Consider the following 27,321-nt stretch of genomic DNA (forward strand, 5'->3'; position numbering starts at 1 on the left):
CCCTGGGACGGCTGTGTTCTTTTCCCCAGTCTGTGCTGTGGTTATATGGATTTGTGTTACAGGGATGTGAAACTTTCCTCTTGGGAGTTTTGAAAGATGAGGCAGGAGAAGGGCAGGTATAGAAGTGGGTCCAGCAGGGGAATGCCACCAATCTTAGACACAACAGACACAACCTTACCAATTAATATGCTGAAATGTTCCCCAGGTGGGTGGTTAACAGACACTGCTCAGAGCTCATGCCGAGAACCCACCCGACGACCTGGATCTAAAGGGTTAGCACCCGGCATTTTGAACATCATGCCCTGGAAACACCCTGTAAGAAAAGGGCCATTGTCTTGAATTCCTTGGTACTACTTCCCCCTCCTTTCTGAAGGCTGCAAGTTTCATCCAGGGAGGCCTTTTCAGTTCAGCCAGAAGCAGAGTAGAAATCCTGGTTCCCACAGCCCAGGTCCTTCCTTTCAGGGCACTGCCATCCAAGAAAGAAAGAATTCACACATCGTTGTAGACAGCACAAACACACACACTCATATCCCACCCAAATCCCAAGATGCATGAACTACTAAGAGATTAAAAGTGACTTCAGAAACAGATCAACCAATTGCAAAAGAAGGGGTTCATTAAGATCCTGACTCAAATAAAATGTAAAACCAGGAAATAACCTTGACGAAATTGAGAGACTTTGGATACTGACTAGATAGTTGATTATCCAAATGACATTTTAATTTTAGTGTGTGATAACGTTATTGTGTTTGCGTTCCAAAAATCCCTCATCTGTAAGAAAAACTGAAATATTTACATCTGAAATGATGTGCTCTCAGCCATCTCCTCTGGTTAATTCTTGGGGTCTTGGTGTGAGGATAATGAAAGCCAGATGATATACGACTTGACAATCTTTGAAGCAAGTAACAGGTTCACAGAGATTGATTTTTCTCTACTCTGAGTTTTAGAGATTTTTGAAAACCTTCAGAACACAGTTTTGATAAAAACAGTATACTTGGTGTTCACATTGCAATTTTACAAATTATAACATCACAAATATAAAGGAATGCTTCTCCTTCCTGACCTAAGGAAGCTCTCTCTCAGTCTGGCCTCTGTGAATGATCTGATGATGCCACTAAATATTCACTTGTCACATGTTTGTTGAGTAATTCCTATGTGCTCTGTGCTGTGTGCAAGGCAAACATTTCCACGACTCTGGATCTAGTGTGGGAAGGAAGACAAAGATCCTGCTGCCAAGGTTCTGTAAGTGGAAAATAATGCCCTCAGGGCGTATGCTCATTCTGGAGATTCCAAAATCAAAGCTACACAAGTTTGCCAGGTAACAGATAAGAGATACTTAATTCATGATATAGAAATCACATATGTCTGAATTACCATGTGACAATGAAGAGAAATGTTGATGGATTTTGTGTTATAATTAGATGCGAAATCATCGTGCTGGCCCCTGGCTGAGTGGTTAAGTTTGGCATGTTCTGCTTTGGTGGCCCAGGTTCAGTTACTAGGCATAGACCTACAATACTCATTATCAGCCATGCCGTGATGGTGACCCACACAAAAAGTAGAGGAAGATTGGCAACAAATGTTAGCTCAGGGTGAATCTTTCTCTGCAAAAAAAAAAAAAGAAAATTAGATGCAAAATCATAATAAAAATTTATGGAATTGGATTTAATATACATTCAAAGACAAATCTCATTCCAGTAGGTATCATCACTTCATTGAGTGTAAGTTCTAGAATAAACAAATGTAAGTTCAAAACACTAATTCTTCAGCTTCAATTATCCTGTCAATTTTAATATAAAAAGGAGAAAAATCATGGTAAAGAAAAATTGATGTTTACCATGAAAGGTCAAGATCATGATGGAAGTTACAAAGAGATGTTGCGAGAGTCAAGCCTGTCTCATGGGGAATTTCTCAACGGCACCACTCTCCTTTACTTCAGCACCGATGTTGCTTTCCTTACTGTGTTTTTTCAGGATGCCTTTCTTGGCTCCTTGCTCTCTCTGCCTCCCCGGCAATCTCGTCTGTCCTCGAGACCACAGTCAGTCTCTCCCATGCTTTTCATCACTTTCTGTGTCTGTCTCCTGATTTCTCTAGAAGATGACTGTTGCCTGCAGAGGGTCTGTGAGCGACCCAGACCCATTCATGGACTCATCTCTGACCAATAGTGACAGTGGCCTGGGTGGGCTCAGGGCTGGTGTGCAGATGCTTCAGTCCAGGCATGGTCCACGGATTCACATGGTCCAGCCTGTGTGACTGTTTCAAAGGTATTTGCGACTCCAAAGAACTTAAGAGTTCTCCTTCACTGCTGCAGGCCTGGAGTCCCTGCAGTCTGCTGTATCCACAGACTTGCCGTGGCTTCTCCATGGTCTGCTCCCACTGACTGCACCTGACCTCACCGCCAGGATGGGAAGTTATTCCAGTAACTGGCCTCTGGAATATGCAGCTGCTTAGGCTTCAGGGTGCATAGATCTTCAGTTTTCTGAATGAGTTTAGTTTCATGGACTTACTGTTTCCACTATGAATTCGGGGAATATTTTTGGAGCTTTATCTTTCAAAACAAAATTAAATGTGAAATTTCAACAAAATGGAGGATGAAGACTACCATCCATGGAGAATCTTCTTAGCTCACGTGGATATTCCGCCCTCCTTCTCTCCCTGGAGACATGTGTCTCAAATCACACTATGCATCACAATCATTGGAGGGTTTTTAAATCTCAGATTGTTGGAACTCAACTCAAGTAGGTCTGGGGAAGGAATGGAGAATTTTCATTTCTAAGAGGTGATGTTGAGCTGCTGGTACAGGGACCATACGTGGAGAACAGGATTCAGTGAAATCATCAAGCTGATGTGAGACAAGGACAGAAAGCTCAAGGTCATTAGCCAGTGTCAAATCCAAACCAACTTTCTTCCGCCATCTTGCTTCAGGACGTTCTTCTCCTCCTCTCTCTGTCATGGTCAAATACACACATGCTTGTGCCCCACAGCCCACTGTTATTGGGACACAGAGTTCCAAGGACTCCAGAGCTCCTTTCAGTACCTCACCTCTAATGAAATTATTCACTACTCCATCCTTAGTCATTCACTTCCACACCCCGATCCTACCTTCACCCAAAATTCTCCTGCTCACAAATCAGTAATTCACAAACACCATATTCCCACCACAAATTTCCACATTTCCAGTTTTTACACAAAGAAATCCACTCTAAATAACCATTCTTCAATAAACTAGATTACTCCAGTAGGAATATCTTCACAAGCCTCTCTTTCTTTTCTTCTCATAATCCTTTCTAGTAATCTCAGATTCACAGTCCATCATTTCAATCATCCACTGACCATACTCCCAGAATCTTTATTGCCATCATATCCACCCTGCACACTTCAGATGATTTCAAATACCTGCCATGCCATGTTGACACTTGCACTGAACAGAGAATGCGCCAGTAGCTTGTGGATCCCAACAGAGAATCAAGAGCAACCAATGGATCTATATGCATTCCTCTAATGCTTCCTGAATGCTCTGCTCATTTCTTTCCATTTCTTGAGTTCCATAAATCTTTATATTCCGACCTCCTCCATATTTCACAGATAAATTGTTAACCACCGGACAAGAACTATTTCACTTTCTAGTCATCAGATCTACAAATATTCCTCATAAGGAATCCATTTATCACAACTTTTCTGTTGTTATATCCAAAGAAATTGATTTTTTGGTTGAAACCACTCTGATTTTTATCTTATCCTTCCATTTCAATGACATTATGCCCTCAATATTTGTTGTGCTTTCCATAACTTCCCTACTGGAATCATCCCTCAAGTTTCAAATATGCACAAATCTCTACAATCTACAAACCAATCTCTCAGCCAGCATTCCTAATAGTCCTCACCCTCCACGCCACCCCTCTCCTCCTCCTGCCAGGGATCCATTGTGAAAAGGTCACATATATCCTAATGCCTCTGTTTCCACAGTGCCCACCCAATCCCATCCCCATTCTGTGGATGCTTCTCCTGCTAACCTCACAAGCCATGTCTCTTACTAATCCACTGGGGACTTTTCATGATTTTTCTGACATGCTCTGCAGTAGCACATGAGATTGCGGACTCCAATGTCCTTTTAAAAGCCTCTTTGTCCTTGGGATCCACCACCCTACACTGTCCTGCTCTTGCCTGTCTAAACTTCCCGAGCAACTTCCAGGCTTCTCTTTATGACCACCCCACAATGACTGATGCTTCAGAAGTCAACCCTGCTATGACACCTGTTCCCCATCTGCACCCTCCTTCTGGGGCAACCCCATCCATTTCCCTGGCTTCAAATACCCTTAATGAGCCAAACATGTCCAAAGAATCAACAGAGACCTAACTCTGAACCCCAGACCCATTTATCTACCTGCCCATTCACCACGTCAGTGATGACTCAACTCACAATGACCAGGTCCCAATTTGAACAAGTCACTTACCCAAATAATTGGCTTCTCTCTCAGTGTCCCCAAACTCACTTCTTTTTGGTAATAACCTGTCTACCCCTGGGTGTCACTCTGGACACCCTGCCACCCCACACTCACATATCAATGAACCATCCATCCACCCTTCTGAATCTACCTACAGGTTATCCACTTCTGATTTATTTCTACTCATCTTTCAGACCTCATACAAAATATCACTTCCAGACAATGAACACTCCTGCTGCAGTAACCTAAATTACAAAACTCCATTTTTCCTCTTTGTTGATTTTTTTTATTTTAGTTATCTGTGCATTATTATTTATTTCTTTCAAGATTTAGTTCTTTCTCACTAAATTAGATATTCCATGAAGACAAGACTAATGTGGATTTTCCAAATTTTCCCACAATAATGTTCACATATGGCTTTGCACACAAAAAAGGCTCATATGTATTATGTGTACAATATATAAATTATATTCATATACATATAAAATTCAAACACTAAAACATTGCTTTGTGAAATATTTTAAATCCATCCACTTAGCTACTCTATTTTTTCCCTCGAGGAAGATCAGCCCTGAGCAAACATCCATGCTAATCCTCCTCTTTTTGCTGAGGAAGATCGGCTGTGAGCTAACATCTATTGCCAGACCTCCTCCTTTTTTTCCCCAAAGCCCCAGCAGATAGTTGTGTGTCGTAGTTGCACATCCTTCTAGTTGCTGTATGTGGGACCCGGCCTTAGCATGGCTGGAGAAGCCCACCTGGGGTTCCGAACCACAGTCACCAGCAGCAGAGCACACACACTTAACCACTAAGCCATGGGGCCGGCCACTCCACTTAACTACTCTTGTACAAAGATACCACCTTCAGGTTCTACATTGCAATAAATTAGCAGGAGTAGCTTAAGATTCCAAATCCTTTATCCTCGGAATCCAATCATGAGAGTCTAGTCACAATGATCTGTTTAAAATGCAAAAGTGATCGATTCATCTTAACTTTTAAATCCTCCATTTCTGTCTTCAGCACATATTTCTCCTTTTGTCTTATCATAATTATTTTCATATTTTCATATTTTCACCCTTTTCATTCCCTGATATGTTGCAGTTTGGAGGGAAAACTATTTGGTCATTCTATTTTTAGAGCACTTACTACATGCAAAGCTCTGGTGTAAAACCTGTGATCTACAAAATAACTAAACAGACTCACTGCCCCTGTTTGATTTAGTCTTAGTGGGAGGAAAGAGATAATAAATGGCAAAGGACGTATAACGTGCCATGTAGAAATCACTGCTGTGATGAACAATAAGGCAGAGAGTGAGAGTTTGAGCTTGAGCGCATTTTCAAATTTCTTGTGTGTGTGTGTGTGTGTGTGTGTGTGTGTGTGTGTGCACGTGCTCATGCCTGCTGCCAGGAGGGGATGAGTTGCTTACTCCTGGGGATTGGGGGAGCCTCCTATGACTCGGAAAATTTCCTCCATGTGCACTTAATATGCAGTTTGTTATCCATGTGTATTAGTCAGGATTCTCTAGAGAAATAGAACCATAGAATATATATAAACATATAGAAATGGAGATTTATTGTAAGAATTGGCTCACAATGTTATGGAGGATGAGAAGTCCCACAAGATGCCATCTGCAAGCTGGAGAACCAGAAAATCCAGTGATATAATTCAGTCAAATTCTGAAGGCCTGAGAACCAGGACTTCTGATGTCCAAGTACAGGAAAAGATGGACATCCCAGGTCAGGAAGAGACAAGGGATTCAGCCATTCTTTGCTTTTTGTTCTATTGAGGCCTCAACAGATTAGATGATGCCCACCCACACTAGTGAGGGTGGGTTTGTTTATGTAGACCATGGAATCAAATGATAATGTCTTCCAGAAACATTCTCACAGACACACCCAGCAATAATGCTTCACAGTCTATCTGGGACCCCTGAGTCTAGTCAAGTTGACAGCTAAAATTAACCATCACATCATGGCTCTATCCAAACAAGACCAACAGAGATATCACAACGTGACCTATGTTATTTAAATTTTCCAGAACACATATTAAAGTAAGTAAATACAAACAGATGAAACCGGATATTATAACATTTATCTTTAACCCAAGAAATCTAAATATTATCATTTCAAAATGTAGTCCACAACAGTACAAAGAACAAGATACTCAGGTTTTCCACCCCCTCTGTCTTGCTGGTCAATTTTCATGAATACTGGCTCCTCATATATATTAATATGATCCCATATATAATTTTCTCCCATCTATTTGAGCTTTATAGCATCAAAAGGAAATCATTTTCTCATTGTCAAACTGCTCGGCTATCTCTTTTTTTTATAAATTAAAGCAATATATTGTGTTTACGTTAGAACTGAAATTAAGAATTTAAGTAATTAAGAAGGAATTGACTCCAGCAAAAGGCTGGTTTACTAAAATGGAAGACAGTTCAAGAGCAAATCTCCCAAGAAAACCATAGGGCAAATGACATTGGAAAATTCAGGGTAGAATTAGAAGACACATAGGGTGTGATTAAAATGAGAGTGGAGAGAATGTGGGAAGGAATTGATATCAGGAGTGAAAATACACAAGCATGTTCCAAGTTGATGAAAGACATCAATCCACAGATTCAATTAATTCAACATTCCCTAAGCAGAGTGACTACACAGGAAATATTGATGGACTAAACTATGGTCTAAAATCCAAAGTTAATGTAAAGTATTTTAAGGACGACAGAGGCCAAATAAGCAAGAAAAATGCCAAATGGTGATTTCTAACTATAAAGAAAATAAGATAGACATCAACAGAGCAGCATTTTTAAAATGCTAAAAGAAATCTCATGTCAAACCAGAATTCTACACCCAGCAGCAATAGTGCCCCAAATAAAGATGTCCTAGAAAAACTTAAAGTGAAACTTTTCTCTGTTAGCAGCCTTGAATTAGACAAAATACTGCAGTGAGTTATCACATCCAAAGGAAAATTAACCCAGCTTGAAAACCAGGAATACAGGAAGGACTGAAGAGGAAAGGAAAGGGTAATTTATAAATAAATATAAATGAATTTCATTTTGTGAAGTAATTCTAGAAATCTCTCATGGAGATTAAAATATACGTAGAATAAAATGTATGAAAACAGTAATACAAATGTCAGGAATGTTAAAAATAGAACTGAAAGTGTTGAAGGTATTAGCATTTGGGGGAGATGGTAAAAGTAATTATTCATATTAGACTGTATTAAGGATTCAGGATTTAACCATTAGTGAAATTAAAGATTTCTATATGATTCCAAGTAATAAGTTTATAGAGGAAATAATGGAATGATAAGAGTTAAATCAACATCAATGAAGTAAAGAGAGTAAAGGAACATTAATTATTCAGGTCAAAGGGAAGGGAAAGAGTAAGACGGTTGAAATAATTACAAGTTTACTGGTAATTACACGAGATGTAAATGCACTAAATACTAATTTCTTGTTAATGGTTGTATGATGTATTCTAGAGACATGTTAATAAATATTTTGGGCATTCTTTTATTGATAAACGTTTACACAGTCTCTATTTTTTCCTATTAAAACATAAGTGGTATGGACATTTTTGTACATATGAACTTCCATTCCTATTTTTACAAAGGTATCATTAGTGGACGAAAAAGGAAACATTAAAATGTTGATAGAAACTGCAAATACCACCACGCCACACAATTGTATTAAATGTTTTCGTACCAACAGTAGCTGACAGTGTCAATAACCCAACATTTATTTTTAGGTATAAAGCTTTAGGAATCTCTCAAATCCCATTGATAAGAGACAGGATGTCTCCCCTGGATTATACACTGATTGGATTATCCACTCCCTTCCTCAATAAAAGGGGAATCAGAGGCAGAAGTCCTTGCATTTTCCAGCATTCCACAGGCTGTCTGCACATCAGGAGTGGTGTGAGCAGGACAAATCTGAAGCCATGGAGGAACCTGCATCGGCCTGTTTTCCAAGCCAGCCTATTCTGGTGAGTGTGGAATCCATATGGACAGCAAGAGTGTCTGATTGTACACTTTGTCCTTCTGTGAAACCTCTATAAGTGAGCAGGCAGTAGCTCTTAAAACAAGAAGATACCTTATTGAAAGTTGTTTCCTAGGTGTTAAGGTTTGTTAAGTGATGTTCACGGTATTGTACTTTTCTGTATAGGGAGTTTTCTTGGGATAATAGGCCAAACATTTGTTTTGTTTTGTTTTTAACCAACAATATCACTGGGAAGTGGACGTAGTATTCAGCCCTGCACTGTTTACGTTGTTCCCATCTCTGGAAAATATTTTACCCACAATGTGATTGGTCTTTTTAAAAAAATATTCAGTTCTGTGCTCAAATATCACCTCATCAGTTAGTCCTTCCCTAATCTGTGAATCATCTAATTATAGGTGGGCCAGCCCCTGTGGCGTAGCAGTAAAGTGCTCACGCTCTGCTCCTGGTGGCTGGGGTTCGGATCCCGGACGCGCACCAAGGCTCCACTTGTCAGGCCATGCGGGGGCAGCGTCCCATATAAAGTTGAGGAAGATGGGCACAGATGATAGTACAGGGCCAGCCTTTCTCAGCAAAAAAAAAAAAAAAAAAAAGAGGAGGACTGGCATGGATGTTAGCTCAGGGCTAATCTTCCTCACAAGGTAAATAAATAAATGAAATAATTGTAGGTAATTTCTTTCCCCTTTATCCCTCCTTACTCTTCTTCTTCCATCCCTCCCTCGGTCTCTCTATCTCTGTGTAGCCCTTACTGTTTATTACAGGATCTAATTATACCTAACACTATATTAGACATTCATCCGTCTCTCTATTAACTTATTCCTCTCACCAAGATTAAAATAAACAGGGTAAGTGACTTTTTAAGTTAAATTCTGGATCATGGGTTTTAGTACATAACTTGGCATATAATGGGTGTTCTATAAATGGGACACACAAATAGTTTTCCCTCCAATCTGGGACATGTTGGAGAACGAAAGGGATGGTATTTTTGTGTGTGTGTGTGAGAGGAGATAAGCCCTGGGTTAACATCTGCCAAGCCTCCTCTATTTATTTATTTATTTATTTTTTGCTGAGGAAGACTAGCCCTGGGCTAACATCTGTGCCCATCTTCCTCCACTTTATACGGGACGCCGCCACAGCATGGTTTGCTAAGCAGTGCATCAGTGCGTGCCTGGGATCCACACCGGCAAACCCTGGGCAACTGCAGCGGAGCAAGTGCACGTAACCACTTGGGCCACTGCACTGGCCCCAGAGATGGTATTAATAATTATGGCAGGACAACAGAGATGAAGTGAGATTTATGACTTCACTTTCAAAAACTATCTGAAGAGAGAAATGAGAGATTGTAAAGGAAAGGTGCACTGATTAGGTTTACATTTTAAATAGATTATTGTGCCTAGAGTCTTATAATGGATTACAGACAGAAAGGATTTGCAATCTTAGTGATAATTGATTGCAGTATACCACAAAACAGATTATATCCTTGTATAACTGTAGTTCAGTGAATTTGTTTGAAAATTTTAGAAATTTTTTTTGGAGTTTGAATAATTTCTTTCCGTAAATATAATGAGTACCTTGTAAGGGCAAAGCAATGAGTGAATACGGCAGTGTAAAACATTACAGTCCACATTAGTCTTCACTTCATGGAGTATCCAATTTAGTGAGAAAAACACTATAAGAGAAGTAGATGATAATACACATACTATTAAAATTTAAAAAATAAACAGAGAAAATGTGATATTAATTTTGGTGGCTGGATCAGGAAAGGTCACTCTGTTGAAATGGTATTTTGTAGGAAATCTGAAAGGTGCTCAAGAATTATTCAAAAGTGGAGAATCTTTAGGTGGATTCAGGAGGGTGGATGGATGGTTCATTGATATATGAGTGTGTGGTGGCAGGGTGTCCAGAATGACACTCAGGTGTAGACAGAATATCAGTACAAACAAGCGAGATTAGGGGACGCTGAGATATGGATGATTATTTGCAGAATTGGTTGGTTCAACTTGGGACCAGCTCACTGCGCACTGGTCATCAAGTTATCACTGATGTTGTGAGTGGGCAGATGGGTATTTTTTGTCTCAAGGTTGAAGCCAGATCTGTGCTGATTCTATGGGCATTTCTAGTTCATTAATGGTATGTGAAGCCAGGGAAATGGATGGGCTGACCTAGAAGAGGGTGTGGATGTGCAACAAATGTGAGAGCAGGATTGACTTCTAAGAAGCGTCAATTGTGTTAAGTCAGATTGTGGAGCCCAGATTAACAGGGAGGAGTAGGAGGAGAAAGAAAGTGTCAGGGGAGGAAAAATGGTTTTTTACAGTGCATAGAATTATGTGATGGGAATATGGCGTGTGTGTGTTATTTACTTATGAACAGGAGGATATTTGAGTGAAGATGGGACTTGGGTGTGCAAATGAAGTGAGCATCAAATTGCTAAGAGGAACGTGATTTCATTAGAGATGAGACACTAAATTCCTATGCTCTGGGAACAGAATCATCCAGTTTTCATAGTCCTTTCTGTCCTTGACTCATATCAGTTTGATGTCCCAGGATCTCGTTCTCAGTGTGTGGTGCCTGTGCCAGTAGCATCAGCAACATCCAGGAACACTTAGAAATCCAAATTCTTAGCCATCCCCAGGCCTACTTGGGTTGAGGTCCAGCAATCTGTGTTTTAACAACCCTCCAGATGATTGTGATGCACAAGGCAGTTTGAGAAATATTTCTCCAAGATACAAGAGGGTGGAAGATCCAAATGGAGTGAGAACATTCTCCATGGCTGGTAGTCTGCATCCCCCATTTTATTCAAATTTAACATTTCATTTTGTTTTCAAAGGGGAAAGCTCAAAAGAAATATGATGCCCCAGACTTCAGAGAAGAAAAAACAGGTCCATTTAGCCAAGACAAAGCGGAGACATCATGAAAGGTCTGCACTTCCTAGAAGACTCACCAGCTGAATTTTCAAGAGGCCAGTTACAAGGATGACTTCCCACCCTGGCAATGAGGTCAGTTACAGTCAACGAGAGGAGACCTTGCAGGAGCACCAGTAAGTCTGTGCATACAGGAGAATGCAGGGTCTCCAGGCCTGCAACAGTGAAGGAGGACTTTTAAGCACGTTTGATATCACAAATACCTTAAGTACAATTGCACCAGGTGGTCCAGGTGAATACCTGGGTTGTGCTGGTGCTGCGTCTGTAGACCCCAGCCTCAAGCCCACTGCCACACTGTCTTCTGACTGGGAAGAGGTGATTTCAGGAGTGGGTCTCTGTCTCCCACAGCCACACTAAACACAACTTGTAACTTATGGAGACATTCACAGACAGAGTCAGAGAGTGAAATAAGCAAGGGAGAGACTGGCTGAGGCCCTGAGGGCAGAGAGGTTTGCCAGGGAGGCCCAGAGAGCAAGGAGCCAAGACGGATGTTCTGAGACCTGATGGAAAATAGGAGAAGTTCATGCTGAAGAAGCCAAGAAGTGTTCCCCATGAACAGCCCCCAGTTTCATTCACCTCATTTAATGTCAACCTCGCTTCTTGCTCTGGACTGTGATGCTTTGTCATTTTATAATTGTACTTTATTAAACTCTTTTGAGAGACATAAATGTGAAGAGTAGACAGTTGTGTGGGTGAGAGATCGGGTTTCATGTGACAGGAAAGAAGATCTTTACTAGTCCTAGTATACTGCAATTTCTGCTTACCATGATTCTTATTCACTTTTATATTAAAGGTACTTTGGCCTAAGGGATCGTTTAGTATTTTTAGTTATATATTTTTAGAATACTTGCAATCGGGAAAAGATGATACCTATTGTAAAGAGATTTAATGTTGTTTAACGTTAAATTAATTTGATTCCATAAATGTCTTACTTTACTAAGCTTGCTTTTATAACTCAATTTAACATAATCTGTATCTTTTTTTTGCCAAATGTTAACTCATATACAAGACATTTTCATATAATTTAATTAGCCCTTAGACTACCTGTTACAGCCTTATCTGTTACTTAAAATCACCTCGGTGATTTTTTAAAATAGAGTTCACCTTAGATTCTTACAAGGAAAATGTTGTTTGGGAGCATTTAGCACTGAGAGAATCTTGGCAGCAGGCTTGCTGCCTTCACCTTGACACTAGGTCCTCAGTCAAGGAAACTTGTCCACCTGTTCACAGAATAGGGCACACCATAATTATTCAATAAACATGTCATGACCAATATTTGGTGGAAAAAAGGGTCAAGTTACAGAAGTGAGATGGTAGGACTCTTTTACTGGGTAAGGAGGGAAAAGGACTGATGTGGTTTTGGAAGGATCTGGAATTTTCTGGACTTTCTTGAAGACCTTTGATAGAGTAGTCTTAGCAGTCATGGGGAAGGAAGCCTATTTCTGAGGGTAAATGAGTGACTGCAAAATAGAAGGGCAGAGAGTGAGTGGAGGTGGACAGTTGTGACTTGTGCCTCCTGACAATGGCCTCTGGATTTAACACAGCGATGGCTCCCTGCCAGAGCCCACAGCTGTGGTGTGGGGTTGACTCCTCCCTAGGACTAGGGTGTTCTGATTCCTCAGTGTGAGCTAATCTGCATATTCCAAACCCCCAAAATGTCATGGGATTGGGGTGTCAAATGGCCCTCTCTGGTCCAACAGGATCCAGGCACAGGACCCTTTATGGAACAGGAGGTGGAGCTGGGTATACACGGTGTTCTTACCTGACAGACCTGGAGTTCTGGGCTCAGTGAGGCCACAGTGTAGGAGCCACTGACAGGGTCTGAGGCCACTTGGGAGGAGAGCACAATAGGTGTTGGCACGGGGGCAGTCAGGACAAGACCTCCCGCCTCATTTGTATGCTGCCTTTCTGCACTTGGTCACAATCTACTCCTCGATTCTCGTTACCATGAGCTGATTTCTTCCCTCATTGGATCTTTTCTTCCCTCATATATTCTGTTAAATTATTTCAAGTTAACTGTGGTTGGGTTTTCTCTCCCATACCTTTAAATTATTTTTGACGAATTCTTATATGTATACCATGATTTCAATGAGTTACATTGAAAAATGAAGGTGTTCACATGTGATAATTGCAGAACTGAGAAATTTAAATTATGGCATCGGGTGTGGTCCACGATTTTCAGGACATCCATATGATAAGCCACATGATAATCAGAATTTTTAAGACAAGGCACTATTAGGTTTTGAGGGTTTGAGTGAGAACAAAAGGGATCCCTACAATTGAATCACAGTTTATCAACAGCAGAGAATCCTCCCTCACCTCTTCCAGGTCCTGGTGGTTCCTGCTTCCCTGTCTTGTGGCAGCAGATCTCCAATCTTTGCCTACGTCTTTCACGTGATCTTCTTCCCTCCACGTCTCTGTGTCCTCTCCTCTTCTTATAAGGACACTAGTCATTGAATTGAGGGCCCACCCAAAATCCAGGATGAGTTCATCTGCGGATCTTTAATCACATCTGCAAAGACCCTGTTTCCAAATAAGGTCACATTCTGAGGTTCCGGGTGAGCTTGAATCTTTGGGAGATGTTATTCAACCGACTACATCCTCTACCCTCAATTTGAGGTTGGGAGCTGGCTCAGGCAGATATGAATGGTAACAATATCAGAGGAGTTGTTTTCACCAACAATATTGGAGGAGTTGTTTGCCTCAAAAGTACTTGATTCAATGTAATAAACTTAAAAATCATATTTTTTTTTGAAATCGTGATGGTGATTCTTAAATTCATATGAAAGAGAAATTTTACAAAATAAAAGAATTTTTGAGAACCAACCACGAAACCAAATAAACATGAAGGAGAAAAAGGACAAAGGTGACATATCAAAACATTTCCCTAGTTCTGTTAACAAAAACGGCAAACTAATGTAATCACAGAACCAGTGTCTCCACTGAAGCCACTGTTCAGTTGGACAAAACTGACAGAATCGAGTGTTTCAGAACTCTGAAATATAATAAAAACCTTATAGCATCCAGAGGAGTGATTAATGAAAGAAAATGTGGCTGAATTTGGGTAAGAAAGCATTGTGGTGTTTTTGGTTAATGCCTACCCACTGCCATTCTCTGGTACAACAGAGGATTTGAAGATGGGAGCCAAGATTCCTTGTATGGCTTCCTCATGCCAGGAGACAAATACTAACCTGCTTCTTAAAATGTGGTGATTCTGTGACTGGGTGGTAGTGATCTGTCTTTTTGGGCCCTGAGGGAACAGTGCAGAAGTTGACAGGTATTTATAACCCTCAGGCTAGATGGACTCCAAGTGGTGTCATTGTCTGATGAAAGATTTAAAGGTCTATGCTACTGGTAGATGCCCATGCAAGGGATGATGGCCGGGGCAGGAGAGAGACATAAAAATCTGGCAAGGAGAGATCTGAGGAGAAAGTTTTTTGGGGATGAAAGCTGAGAAGGTCCACTGCTTATACCAGGGAAGCGGGACTGCAATGTGCATGCCCAGGACTGGACGTGTGCTCAGAAAAGACCTGAGAGGCCCTGGGCCTGCACCTCTGGCAGATTTGTGGGCTCCATACAGGTAGGGGGTGAAGTCTAAGGAAGAGCTGCAGGAGCCCCAGCTGCAAAGGTTGGAGAGATTTTAACTTTTTCTTTTTTTTAAATGTGTTCTTTTGGATCATTGCATTTAAAGAAATCTCTGTCAGATCACTTGCTGATTGTTAAGATAACTGAAAAGAGATTTAAGTGACTACACACATCAAAGAACATAGTCTTTGCAAAAATACTTTGAAAAGTCACTAAACAAAAGGATGATTGCAGCTCATAAAAAGCCACAACAGCAAAACCTGGAGAGGGAGGAGACTCTGATTGTCACAACGACCACATTGTAATACACAAAATGTCCAGTTACCACTACAAAATTACAAATGATATGAAGCTACAGGAAAGTATAGCTGGTTCATATGAGATACAATGGAAATTGAAAGAAATTTTTCCTGAGGAAGCCCAAGCATTGGACTTATGAGACAAGAACTTTAAAACAACTCTCTTATGTATGCTCAAAGGGCTAATGGAAAGTAGGGACAAAGAACCAAGGAAAATAAAGAGAATGGTGTCTCAATTCACAGAGAATATCAATAAAGAGATAGAAATTATAAAAAGAACCAAGTAGAAATCATTGAGTATTACCCCTGCACTTCCTTATCCCACCTCCAACCTTAACCACAAATTTACTTCCTGTCTGTACAGATTTGCCCATATTTGACATTTCATGTAAATGGAATCATATAATAAGTGGTCTTCTTTGGCTAGATGTTTTCACTTAGCAGAAGTTCCTCAAGGTGCATCCATGGTGTAGCACGAGTCCTTCATATCTTTATGGCTGAAGAACATACAATGTACAGAAATATGGATCACACTGTGTTTATACTTTCATCAGATGATGGGTATTTGGGTTGCTCTGGTCCATCTTTTGCCGGTCCCACTTTCACCTTCAGTGGCCCAACATCAATGTCTCCCGTCACCCTTCTTATTCACTACCATCCAGTCAGATCAGCTCTGCTTAGGCACCAGGTCTTCTCAATGTAAACACTGGTCGAGCCCTTACCAAGGGCCCTAAACGGCAGAGGTTGGGACGGGTAGTGGCCACCTAGCTGAAGACTGCCAAGCACAACACATGTTTTCCAACTGCAGCAACTTGAACATAAACAATTAGAGCAGAAATTCCCAAGGCTGCTGAAACATGTGTTCTCCGGTGGTTCCTCTCAAAAAACTTAAAGCACAGGGCCTCCTAGTAGACATCTGTTATCCTTCTTGGTTTCTCAGCCACTGAACCCCTATCCTATGTTTGAGGGCTTCTCTCGCTTTATGATCCTGGGGGCAGATAACACCAGCTTCCTGATTTAAAAGCAGAAAATGCCAGATACGGCCATTTGCAGCCTCCCCATTGCAGCCAGGGCAACTGTTCTGTGCAGCTGACACACGCACACAGACTCTGACCCAGGAGGTGGGACCTACGCTCTGATGACGATGGATTTGGACAACAGCTAATAGAAGCAGCCTCAGCGGGGCTCCAGCCCGTCCTTGTCCTCCCAGAGGCTCTGTGAGCGATCACTCTAACAATCTTCTGTTTCACACAATCAAGAGCCCTGAATGAGAGCCTGGCATTGGTGTTGGAAGTGGGGAGATGGTCAGGAAGGGCCCACAGGTCGCATTGCAGCGTTGGTCTCAGATGGGGGCCTCTTCCCAGACCCCAGGTCAGCCAGAGAGGTCACTGCCCCCAGCAGCCTTCCCCAGGGGCTGACTCTGTGGGCTTAGCAGGGGTCAGAGGCTGCACCCCAAGGGGTCAGTCCCCGCAGCGGACATCAGCGCCAGACTCCACGCAGCCATCACGTCCGGAGGATGCAGCCGTGGGGACACGCGCATCCTCGTCGTGGGAGGAGGACATGCCGCTGTCCGGCCAGAGCACCCCACGCCATGGGCAGTGGCGGGGCCGGAGGAGCGGGGAGGAGGGCAGCTGGGACCGGGTCCACGACCCTCCGGGGGGGCGGTCGGGGCAGCTGGGGCGCGTGGAAGGCTCCGGGCTCCATGCTCCAAGTCCATGGCCCCATCCAGCGTGGTGGCCTTCATTCTCCGCAGTCCTCGCCTCCGCTTCCTTCCGCGGCGCCGCCAGCCTGTCCTCTCTCCACCGCCCACGACCTCTCAGCACTTCCCAGCTGCCCTGGGGCTCGGGTCTCTCCGCCTCCTCTCGCTGCTTTTTGGCTGGGCTTGGCTCCTCCAACCAGGCGTCGGAACCTTCAGTCTGGCATCCGCTGTGTCTTCACATCTTCGGCTCTTTCCTTTTCTCTTAGGCTCTTTCTGCCCCCCTCGGCTCCCTCCACCTCTCCCTGCCGCTCCTAGGCTCAGCGGTTGGGGTTCGTCTCTCTCTGTCTGGTTTCGGCTTTCTCGGATATCACTGCCACAGTTGGGCTCTTTCCCGCCAAGTCCTGGGCTCCGCTGGGGTCTCTCTGTTTGCCAAGGTCCTCGTGTGTGGAGGCGGTGGTTGTTCAAATTCACCCCGCCTTCACTGTGGTATGGGAGTGCCACTTTCTCTACATCCTAATACATCAACATATTAAATAAACAGTAAGTGTTCCTAATCTGATAAATAAATCAAGAATCTTGGTGTTTTACTTCATATTTTTCTTTTGGTGGGGGAAGGTGAGAATCCTCTCTTGTACTGAGAGTGTTCTGTGTTTTCTGTGAACTGTTCTTCTCCATTTGTCCATTTCTCCAATGGATTCTTAGTCTTTTTTTGGTTGGTAAGAGTTCCTTAATATTAATAAATTAGCTTTTTGTGATGAGTTGCCAACATTCTCCTCTTTTCCTTGTTTTGTCTTTGTATCTAGTCGTTGCTGCCATGCAGATTTTTTGAAAGGAAATCAAAAGTGTTAGTTTCGTTTCTTGTTTTATGTTATACTTTTAAAAGACCATCTGTTCTCTGAGATTATATGTAAAATACTTATTCCTTGTTTTTTTCTAGGACTTTCACAGCTTTAATATTTACATTTAAATCTATGATAATCTCTATTCCACAGAACAACTAGGGTTTCCAACATGATTTTTTTGTTAACAATTCATTTTTTATTTCCTGCCTTAGCACACCACCCGCACCCACTTTATTAGGAAAAATGTTCAGGCATGGAGATAATTTGAAAGAGTTGTACAGTGAACACTCATGTTATGGACAGAATTCTGTCCCCTCAACAGTCATGTGTTGAAGCCCAAATCGCTAGTACCGCTTATTGTAACTTTATTTGGAGGTTGTGACTTAAAAGAAAGTAACTGAGATAGAATAGGGCCATTAGGGTGGATCCTAATCCAATATGATCAGTGTCCTTATAAGATGAGATTAGGACACACAGACCAGGAGACGCCAGGGGCAAGAATACACAGAGGGATGACCATGTAAGGAGGAAACAAGAGGATGGTCATCTGGAAGCCAAGGAGAGAGGACTCAGGAGAATCCAATCCTTCCAGCACCTTGATCTTGGACTTCCAGCCTCCAGAATTACGAGAAAGTAAATTTCTGCTGTTTAAGCCACCCCGTCTGTGGTGGGGCACATTAGGCACATTAGGCATGGCAGCCCTAATGAAGACAGCTCACCATCTAGATTCCATCAGTTACATTTTACTATATTTACTTTGCCACCTTCATCCATTTATCACCCAAGAATCCATCTCTGTTTAATGCATTTTCAAGTAGGTTGCAGACAGCAGCAGACTTCACTCCTAAACATGTTAGCATACATAGTCATTAAAGTTCAAAATTTGACTGAGGCTGGAAGATCTTCCCAGGTGGCTCACTGAATGGTGAGCACTTGGTACTGACAAGTTGATTCCTCTCCACGTGGACCCCCCCCACAGGGCGACTTGAGCATCCTCATGATGTGGTGGATGGCTTCCCCTAGAGAGGGAGCAATCTAAGAGACCAAGGAGGAAGCTTCAATGTGTTTTATGATGTAGCCTCAGATGTGAGACCCTGTCATTTCTGCAGCACTGTATTGATCACTTGGGTTCATGACAATTCACGGCTAATCAAATGTGGGAGGAGACTGCACAGGGCATAAACACAGGTGGAAAGTACCATTGGTGGCTATCTTGGCTGCTAGCCCACACACCTGCCTTTCCTCCAGGCCACATCTCCTCAGCAGCCCAGAATTCATTTTCTTCTGCTCCAGCTCACCCCTGAGAACCTGGTTTGATTGGAGATATTTGGGGCTTCTGGAATTCATGGCTGTGTTTGGGACAACATGGAAGGTCTCATCTTTGCCTTTACGCTTGCTCCTCTCCCCACTCTATCTTTCTCAGCCTCTCCCCCAGCTCCAAACTTCCTTGGCCCCTAGTAAGTCTTTTAGCAGTAGAGGATATTCTGAAGGTCAGCAGGATGTGCAACAGATAAGAGGGGTTTGCTGGAACAGGAAATGTTGGAGGAAAGTTTGCTTCCTGGGCTCCTGTCACCTTCTGTAGAAGGGGAGCTTGGGGGTTTTTGGTGGCTTGTCAGGACAACTGCTGTGTCCCTTATTCTGAGACTGGGTCCTCCACAGTCCCCAGAGTAGGGGATATTAGATTGAGTGGGGCTCTATCTATCCAATACAGTTGGGGACAGAGACATCTACACAGCAAGAGGAAGCTGAAGAGCTGCCAGCTGGGGCTCAGAATGTTCCTTGTGTTTGAGATTAGGGAGGAGTCACCACAGCGGCCAGCGTCTCCTGTTGGGAGGGACTTGCATTGTGCTCTCCTCTCATTTGTGTTGAGTGCTGCTTGCTGATGTTTCTATAGATAGTATTTTGTGATAATGGGAAGAGAGGGAATTTTCTGAGGATCTGTTTGACACTTACATTGGAGAGCCTGGTGTGTTGCCTAGGGAAACTCTGGTCATTTTTTTTCTGAGGGGGAGACTGGGGTTACTCTTTGCTGGGGATATTCGTATCTAGTCTTAGGAGTCAAGAGGGTTTGTGTAGGTGAAAATGGTGTGGCGTTTGTTGCGGCTATTTCTTCTTGGTGTGTAGGGGGATGTAAGTTGCTTTTTAGGGTTTCCAACATCTCTAATCTTCCAGGAATATGGGGGATCACTTGCTGAATCTTCTATCATTTGTTGGAGCCCTCATGAAGTTGGGGATAACTGGGAGGTAGGAGGCTGAGCTTCCTGTTGTCTCTGGTGCTTGGAGATTGGAGGACCGCTGCTTGTACAGGGCCCCCACTTTTCAATGTTGGGGTGATAGGGACGGGTCACTGGATGTAGGGCCATTGTCTCTAATTCAGGGAGAGGATTGGGATAATTGCATGAGATTCCACTTATCTTTGGGCAGGTGGCTCTCGAGGCGTCTTTATATACTTCCTTTTGTCTAGTGCTAGGGGTGATCAGAAGTCACACTTTCTGGGTCTGCCCTTGTCTGTATTGCTGGCATAGACTGTGTGGGTCACTGGGGTGGGCCTTCCCATTCTCTAGTGTTGAGGAGAAGCTAAGTGTGTGACTTATGGGGCTGCTTTCATTTCTAGAATTGGAAGTGACTAGAGGGTGCTTGCTGGAGTCCTATAATTTCTAGTTTTGGGGGGATGTAGGACTTGCTTGCTCAAACACCAGCATTTGTGTTTGTCGATGATAGTTGTTGTCTGAGGTCCAGTTGCCTCTAGTTTTGGAAGGAACTGGTGGTGTCTTGCTAGGGCTTCTGTCACATCTGCTGCTCGATGCAGATTGTGAGCACCATTTGCTGGGGCTCCATAATCTCTAGTCTTGGGGGGTGGAGTGGCGATTCCCTTGGAAAGGCATCCAGCATCTCTAGTTTTTGGGTATCAGTTTCATGTTTTTTTAAAAGCATTTTATTTTGAAAACGTTTAGACTTACATAAAAGTTGTAAAAGTATACAGGATTGTTTTATTCAGTCACTATTCATTATATTTACGTATATTTTGTCTCCTGCTGATGATCATGCTTAACATTATGTCTTTGGGTGTAATTCTTTTCCTTCAGCCTGAAAACTCTTTCGAGTTTCTTGAAGTTCAGTTCTGCTGTTGTTTAATTGTTTTAGCTTGGTTTTTTTAAATCCCCTTTGGAAAATATCTTGAATTTGTCTGCATTTTTGAAGAGTATTTTTCTTAAGTCAAAGAATTTTAAATTGACAGGGTTTTTTTCCCCTCCCATTCAACCCTTTAGCTGTCAGATGTCATTCATGTCTTCTTGCTTACAAAGTTTCTTTTGAAAAGTTTCCAGACTTCTTATTGTTCTTTTGACAGAAACATGTCCTTTTTCTTTGGTGGCTGTAAAGATTTCTAGTTTGTTTTTCATTTTCTACAATTGTCCATGTTTCTTTCCTTTTATTCATAGTTATTTTGAAGTTCTTGTCTGCTAACTCCGGTATCTGGATTGTCTCTGGGTATGCATCTACTGATTTATATGTTCATAATTAAGAGCATTTTCCTGCTGCTCTGCATGTCTAGTAATGTTTTATTGTGTGCTGGATCTTGTGAACAATACCTCGTAGAAGCTCTTAATCATGTTACCTTCCTCTAAAGGTTAGGTTTCTAGTACGAATGGATCACCATGAGCCTCTGAAGGCAGGGTTTTATACCCTAAAACGAGATATTTATTTCAGTTTTGCACTGACTCCTAAAATGTAGTCCTTACTCTTTGTCTGTGGCACTGACTGTCAGGCTGTGACATTTCTAGGGTCATAATTGAAAGCCAGAGCTTTTTTTTTAAATCAAGGTCATTCCACTCCAGATAAGTCCAAAATCCAACCTCCAACTCCTGGCATGTGTGATCTCTGAAATTTCTGCACCATATTCAGTTTTCAGTGGCTTTTCTCTTCTAAGTCTCCTAGATTCGTCCCCTCCACATACACAAGTGAGGTGTTATTCAAGTTCCTGAGGGGGGATTTTTAGGCAGTTTTTGGGGGCTTCTTTTTGTGAATCTTTATTTTCCACTAGAAGATCCCTCAGAGATATTTCAGGATCAGGTTGTATTTCCTTTAGTGTAGCCCTGGAATCCTCTATTCCTCCAGAGAGCACTGGTTCCCTCCTTTTTCTTTAGAATAGTATCTTAGAAACCAATTTCTGGGTGGTTGATAGGTATTCTCATTATTACTGGAGTGTCGTTCTTGTAGGCCTTCTGAGCTAACATCTTTCTTTGACTGTGATACACTTGCTCTCATCATCAACAATATATTTACTTAGTTGTTCAGGTCCAATATATGCATAAACTAGTTTCAGAATTGCTAACCCATGCCCTTCTGAGAAACATCTTTTATGAACTAGAGTACAGGATTTCTGGTCACTTCTTTTGATCCAGGCTTACAGGATCTGGTAAAACATAGTTTTCCAAAGTAAATTTGGTTTATTTTTCATAGCTTTCATTGTGGCTATGTTATTCATTTGCAAAACATTTAGATTCATTTGTTATAGATTGTTTTCCATTTTATGTTCCCTTCACTACCTGGTGGATTAATGTTTTTAACCTACAGTAATATCCACTCTGGGTTGTACAGTTCTATGGGTCTTGGCAAATGCATAGAGTTGTGTATCCATCAACATAGTCGTGATCGAACATGATACACACACGAACAATCTTGATAGGACAATTCCATCACTCCAAAATTCCTTTGTGCTGCCCCTTTGTAGTCATCCCCTCTCTTACTCTTTGCTCCTGGAAACCAGTGATTTGTTGTCCTTCCCTACAGTTTTGCCTTTCCCCAAATGGCATACAATGGAATCTATAATAAATGGCTTTTTGTCTCTGGCTTCTTTCACTTAGGAAAATGAATCTGGTTTAAATTGAGACATATGTTACACATAGCACAACACATATATCTTAGGTGTAGAACTCAATGCATCTTGACAATTGTATACACTGATGTAACCTATGTAGCGCCTTTCAAGATATAGAACGTTCTCTTCACCCCATAAAGTTCCTCCATGTGCCTTTTTGGTCAATCCTTGCTCCTTCCTCACCCCTTCTCCACAATCTGAGCTTAGACGCAACCACTGTTCTGATTGTTTTTCCTATCACAGGTTATTTTTTGACTGTTCTCGGAATTCGTACAAATAGAATCATACAATATTTACTGTTTTGTGTGTGCAGCTTATTTTGCTCAGTATACTCCTACAATGGATTTTAATTAATTCACAATAAAAAATGAAACATATAATGTTTCCTATATACTGGGAGACTCATAAATGCTTTACATTTATTAGCTGATTGATCCTTAATACAAGTCTGTGAAGTAGTCAATCTCATTGTTCTCATTATACAGGTGAAGAAACTTTGGCATAAAATTTTTGTTACTTGTTTGAGGTAAACATCTCTAAAGGAGAGAACTGAGATTGGATATAAGAAGAGATTGAACTGTGATAAGTTATAAACGGAGAAAACAGTTGATCCCAAGGGGAGCTCTGGAGCATTGGTGGGCCTGCAGTGGTGTCTCAAATTGAGGCAAAGGAATTGGGCCTTTGTTCTTCCCCCCCACGCCATGAACCAGTCATTAGAAGTGGGCTGCCATTGGGATTGTTCATAACCTTAGGTGTGGCCCTTTCATTTGGCCCATGGAAATTCCCAGATAGGTTGGCAGGATGAGCCCTTAGAAGACTTTCTGCAGCTACAAGAGGAAGTGAGTTAGTCATGAAAGAAGAATCTAGAAAATATACCACTGTCTCCGTTATGGTCCACCACTTATGCCACTCAGATGCACTTGCTTCTTAAAGTCAGTGCATTAGAATTCTGGTTGGTCATGTTAACTGGGGAAACTTACAAGAGGAAGATCAGTGGGACAAATTACAGACAGCTCTTGACTGCACCTTTTCTTGGTGTTGCAATTGATACTTACCATCTCAATTCTCTTAATGTCCCATTTAGATTGCCCTCACCCTTGAAAGCACTTCTGGTGGTCTGGGTGGCTTACCGGGAGGAGGATCCAGTTCCTAATCCCTGACTCATCTGAACACCTGGTCACCACGCCCTTCACAGGATACAGCTGTTACATTTAATTATTAAAATAATTTGGGAAAGAATATCAAAAGTCATCCCACCGGACTACCTGAATGCCAAATGTCTCCTTTGCCCTCACTGTATAACAGAAGCCCCATATCCTCTGGATGAATTACTTGTGCCAGAGGCCATAGTGACTTCTTTCATTCTGTTGGCCTCATAAGCAGTAGTAAAGTTCAATGGGACTCTCACTTTGTCTCCTGGTAGAAGTGTCCACCTCTGGGAACCAGGACCTGTTGGTTAAGTATTGTTTACAATACTGCCCAAGAACCTCATAACCCATCTTACATGAAAAACACTTGCAATGGCAACTATTTTAGACTACACATGGGAGTATCAATGCTTGGATTGCACCTAGGACAGTACAGTAGATGTTGGGAGTCCTGGGCAGAGGTATGAACTTTCCACACAGATGATTGACAAGAGTAGAGTCTCAGGCAAAAAAGGGCTGCACAGTTCAGAATATCTTCCATTTGCCCCACTAGATCCACTTCTCTATCTTGCTGCACCCAGGAAAGTTAGTGAAGATGAACTACGTCAGCTGGCTTTCTTACCTTATGGCTTTTGGCTGGGTTTGGTCAATGGGGAGCCTAGACATGAAATCAGAAGGATGAAAGAGAGTGACATCTGGTCCTGGCTACTTCTTGCAGGAGAACCTGGGGCTGGATGCTACCCCTTACCTCATCTCAGCTCCTGGAATGCAATTTCCTCCTCTCTTGTTTCTATAATTCGATAATTTTTCATTGTCCTTACACCTTCAGGCTTAGGGGTGTTAATAGAGCCCTGCACTTACCATCTTACTGGGTACCAACGAACTTTTCTGGTTTTCTTACATCCTGTCCACAACTCCAAGAAGCCCCTTTATGAAAACTCTACTTGAATCTTCCTAGTCTCAGTGTGTCCTCTGTTTCCTGCTGAGATTCCTACTGATATGCCAACTCATTGATAGCAGAAGGAAAAGACCTAATAGTGAACCATAAAACCCAACAAGATCAGGACTCACGAAGTCTCTGACTATATCATCTTCTACCACTCCCTCACTGTCCCCAACATGATCTACTCCAATCACACTGGCCTCCGTGTAGTGGAGCTTTGCATGACAAGACTGCTTTAGCCACACAAATTCCTATGACTCACAGTCCCAACTCGTTAAGGTCTCTGTTCAAGTGCCCCTTAACTAAGACTTTTTCCCTTCCTAGTCTCTTTAAAATAGTAAGAACCCATTCCCTCTTAACTGTCTTAAAATGTTTTCATTTTCTGCATAACACTTATAGTAACATGTTTTCTTGATTTTTCTATAGTCTATCTTTCCCCTATTAGAACTGAAGTGCTCCAATAGCATAAGTGGAGTTTCATTCATTGCTACAGACACCAGTGTTTCCAACAGTGCTTGGCATATAGAATGTGCTCAACAAATAGGCTGATGGTTAAGGGTGTCGACTGTCTGAGCTCAAATCTGGGCTCTACCATTTTCTAGCCAGAGAGCTTAGGCAAGTGACATGCCAGTTTTCTCATATCTAAAGTGGGGATGAAACTAGTACACACTTGTTAAGTTTATATTTAGTACTCCGTAAGTTAATATTCATAAGGAATTTAGAAGAGTGCCTGGTCTATCAGAAGAAATGTTTGATCATTTATTAGTGTATTGGAATACTTGGCTATGAAAAAATAAGGCCCCTTCATAAAAAAGAACAATTCACAAGAAAAGACCTAATCCTGTATCTACTTATTTACCTTACACCCAAATATATAAAGAAAAAAATCACAGAATTCCAAAAAAGAATTTGTTGATCTATAACCGTAGTATAAGACTTCAATACACCTCTATCCCTAAATAAGTTTCAGAAAATAAATCTGAATGTGATACTATATCCCGAAACAAAATGAGCTTGAGTTACTGGGAGTGTACTCTATAACCATCCGTAAGAGAATACACATTGCTTTCAAAGAAATGTGGGGCATTTATGAAATGCTACTCTGATTCCTAGTGCCTTGGAGGGGAGCGCTGAGCCAATATATATTGCAAATAGAAATTACAGAATAAAGATCATTAGAGACATGTGTCATACAATGACAAGGGCTGGATCAACAACATTTATTTTGTGCAATAGAATTAAATCTAATGAGAGATGTGCAAGGCCTGTTCAAATCAAAATACAAATTACTATTGATAAATTAAAGAAAATATAAATAAATGGAGAGAAATACCACTTCATGCATCGGTAGGATCACCTATTTAAAGACATCAATTTTCTCCCATTGATCTATAGATTCCAAATAATCTAAAACAAAATCTTGGCAAGATGATGGGTAGAAATTGATAATCTGATGATAAAATTTATAAAGAAATGAAGAGGATCAAGAATTTCCATTGTGTTCTTAAGGAAGAAGTAATCTGGAGGGTATACACTGCCACGTATCAAGACTTACCAAAACTACAGTAATTAACACTGCATGGCATTGTGATACAAAAGATGGAACTGAAAATAGAGTCTATAAATAGGCATGCTGACATATGGAACTCTGATTTATGTCAAAGACAGCACTGCAGAGAAGTAGACAGAGAACAGTCCTTTTATCAGTAGTGCTTAACTAATTGGATGTTTGTAACAAAAAAATGAAGCAAACCATCAGAAACTAAGAAAGATGGATAAGGCAGAGTCACTCCCTTTCATGGCCCTCAAAAGGAGCAAACATTGTCAAAACCTTGATCTTGGATTTCTAACCTCCATAACTGTGAGAAGATAAATTTCTGTTGTTTAAGCCAAAAAAAAAAAAAAATGAAACTGAACTCCTACTTCACAATGTACATAAAAGTCAATTCACAGTGGATTTTAGATCTAAAAGTAGAAGGTAAAACAACAAAACTTTAGAATATAGCAAATATATTCATTGTTTGAGGCAGAATTAAAAAACTCTTAAATGGAGTAAACACAAGATCCATGAAGAAAAGTATCAAGCATTTAAAGGTGAATAAAACAAAGAGGCTACAGTACAGGAGATCAGGAGAGAGATACACATGAGGTAGGAAGAATATGGAGAACTTAGAAAAAAGAAAACACTTAGAAAGTAGTGTCCTAAGGATAGAGCAGTCAGCCGGGTCAAATGACGCTGCGTGGTGAAGTAAAATAAGGGTAAAAAATCACCACTGAATTGGGCCTCATAGAAGCTGGTGATGTCCTTGACAAGAGCAGATTGAGTGACATACTTGGACAAACCTGAATGAAGTGATTTGAAAAGAATGGGAATTGAGGAAGAGGAATATTTGAATACTAGCAACTCTTGCAACTGTTTGACTTGAACATTAGCAGAGAAACGGCAAAAGAGCTATTGAGAGAGACTTTCTGTTTAGGAGAGACAGACTTTAAATGGAAGATACTGGAACATGTACCAATTAAGTGCTGGAGTCCTGGCACAGGACATAGGTCTAAGGAATAT

The 27,321-nt window shown here is 41.5% G+C and overlaps 1 pseudogene; it reads left to right on the forward strand.

The window, feature by feature from the left end:
• Positions 1-2,997: 2,997 nt before the first annotated feature.
• On the forward strand, positions 2,998-11,774 carry LOC131403072 (putative methyl-CpG-binding domain protein 3-like 3; annotated as a pseudogene).
• Positions 11,775-27,321: the final 15,547 nt, after the last annotated feature.

Source organism: Diceros bicornis, unplaced genomic scaffold (genome assembly GCF_020826845.1).
Source record: "Diceros bicornis minor isolate mBicDic1 unplaced genomic scaffold, mDicBic1.mat.cur scaffold_54_ctg1, whole genome shotgun sequence".
Lineage (NCBI taxonomy): Eukaryota > Metazoa > Chordata > Mammalia > Perissodactyla > Rhinocerotidae > Diceros > Diceros bicornis.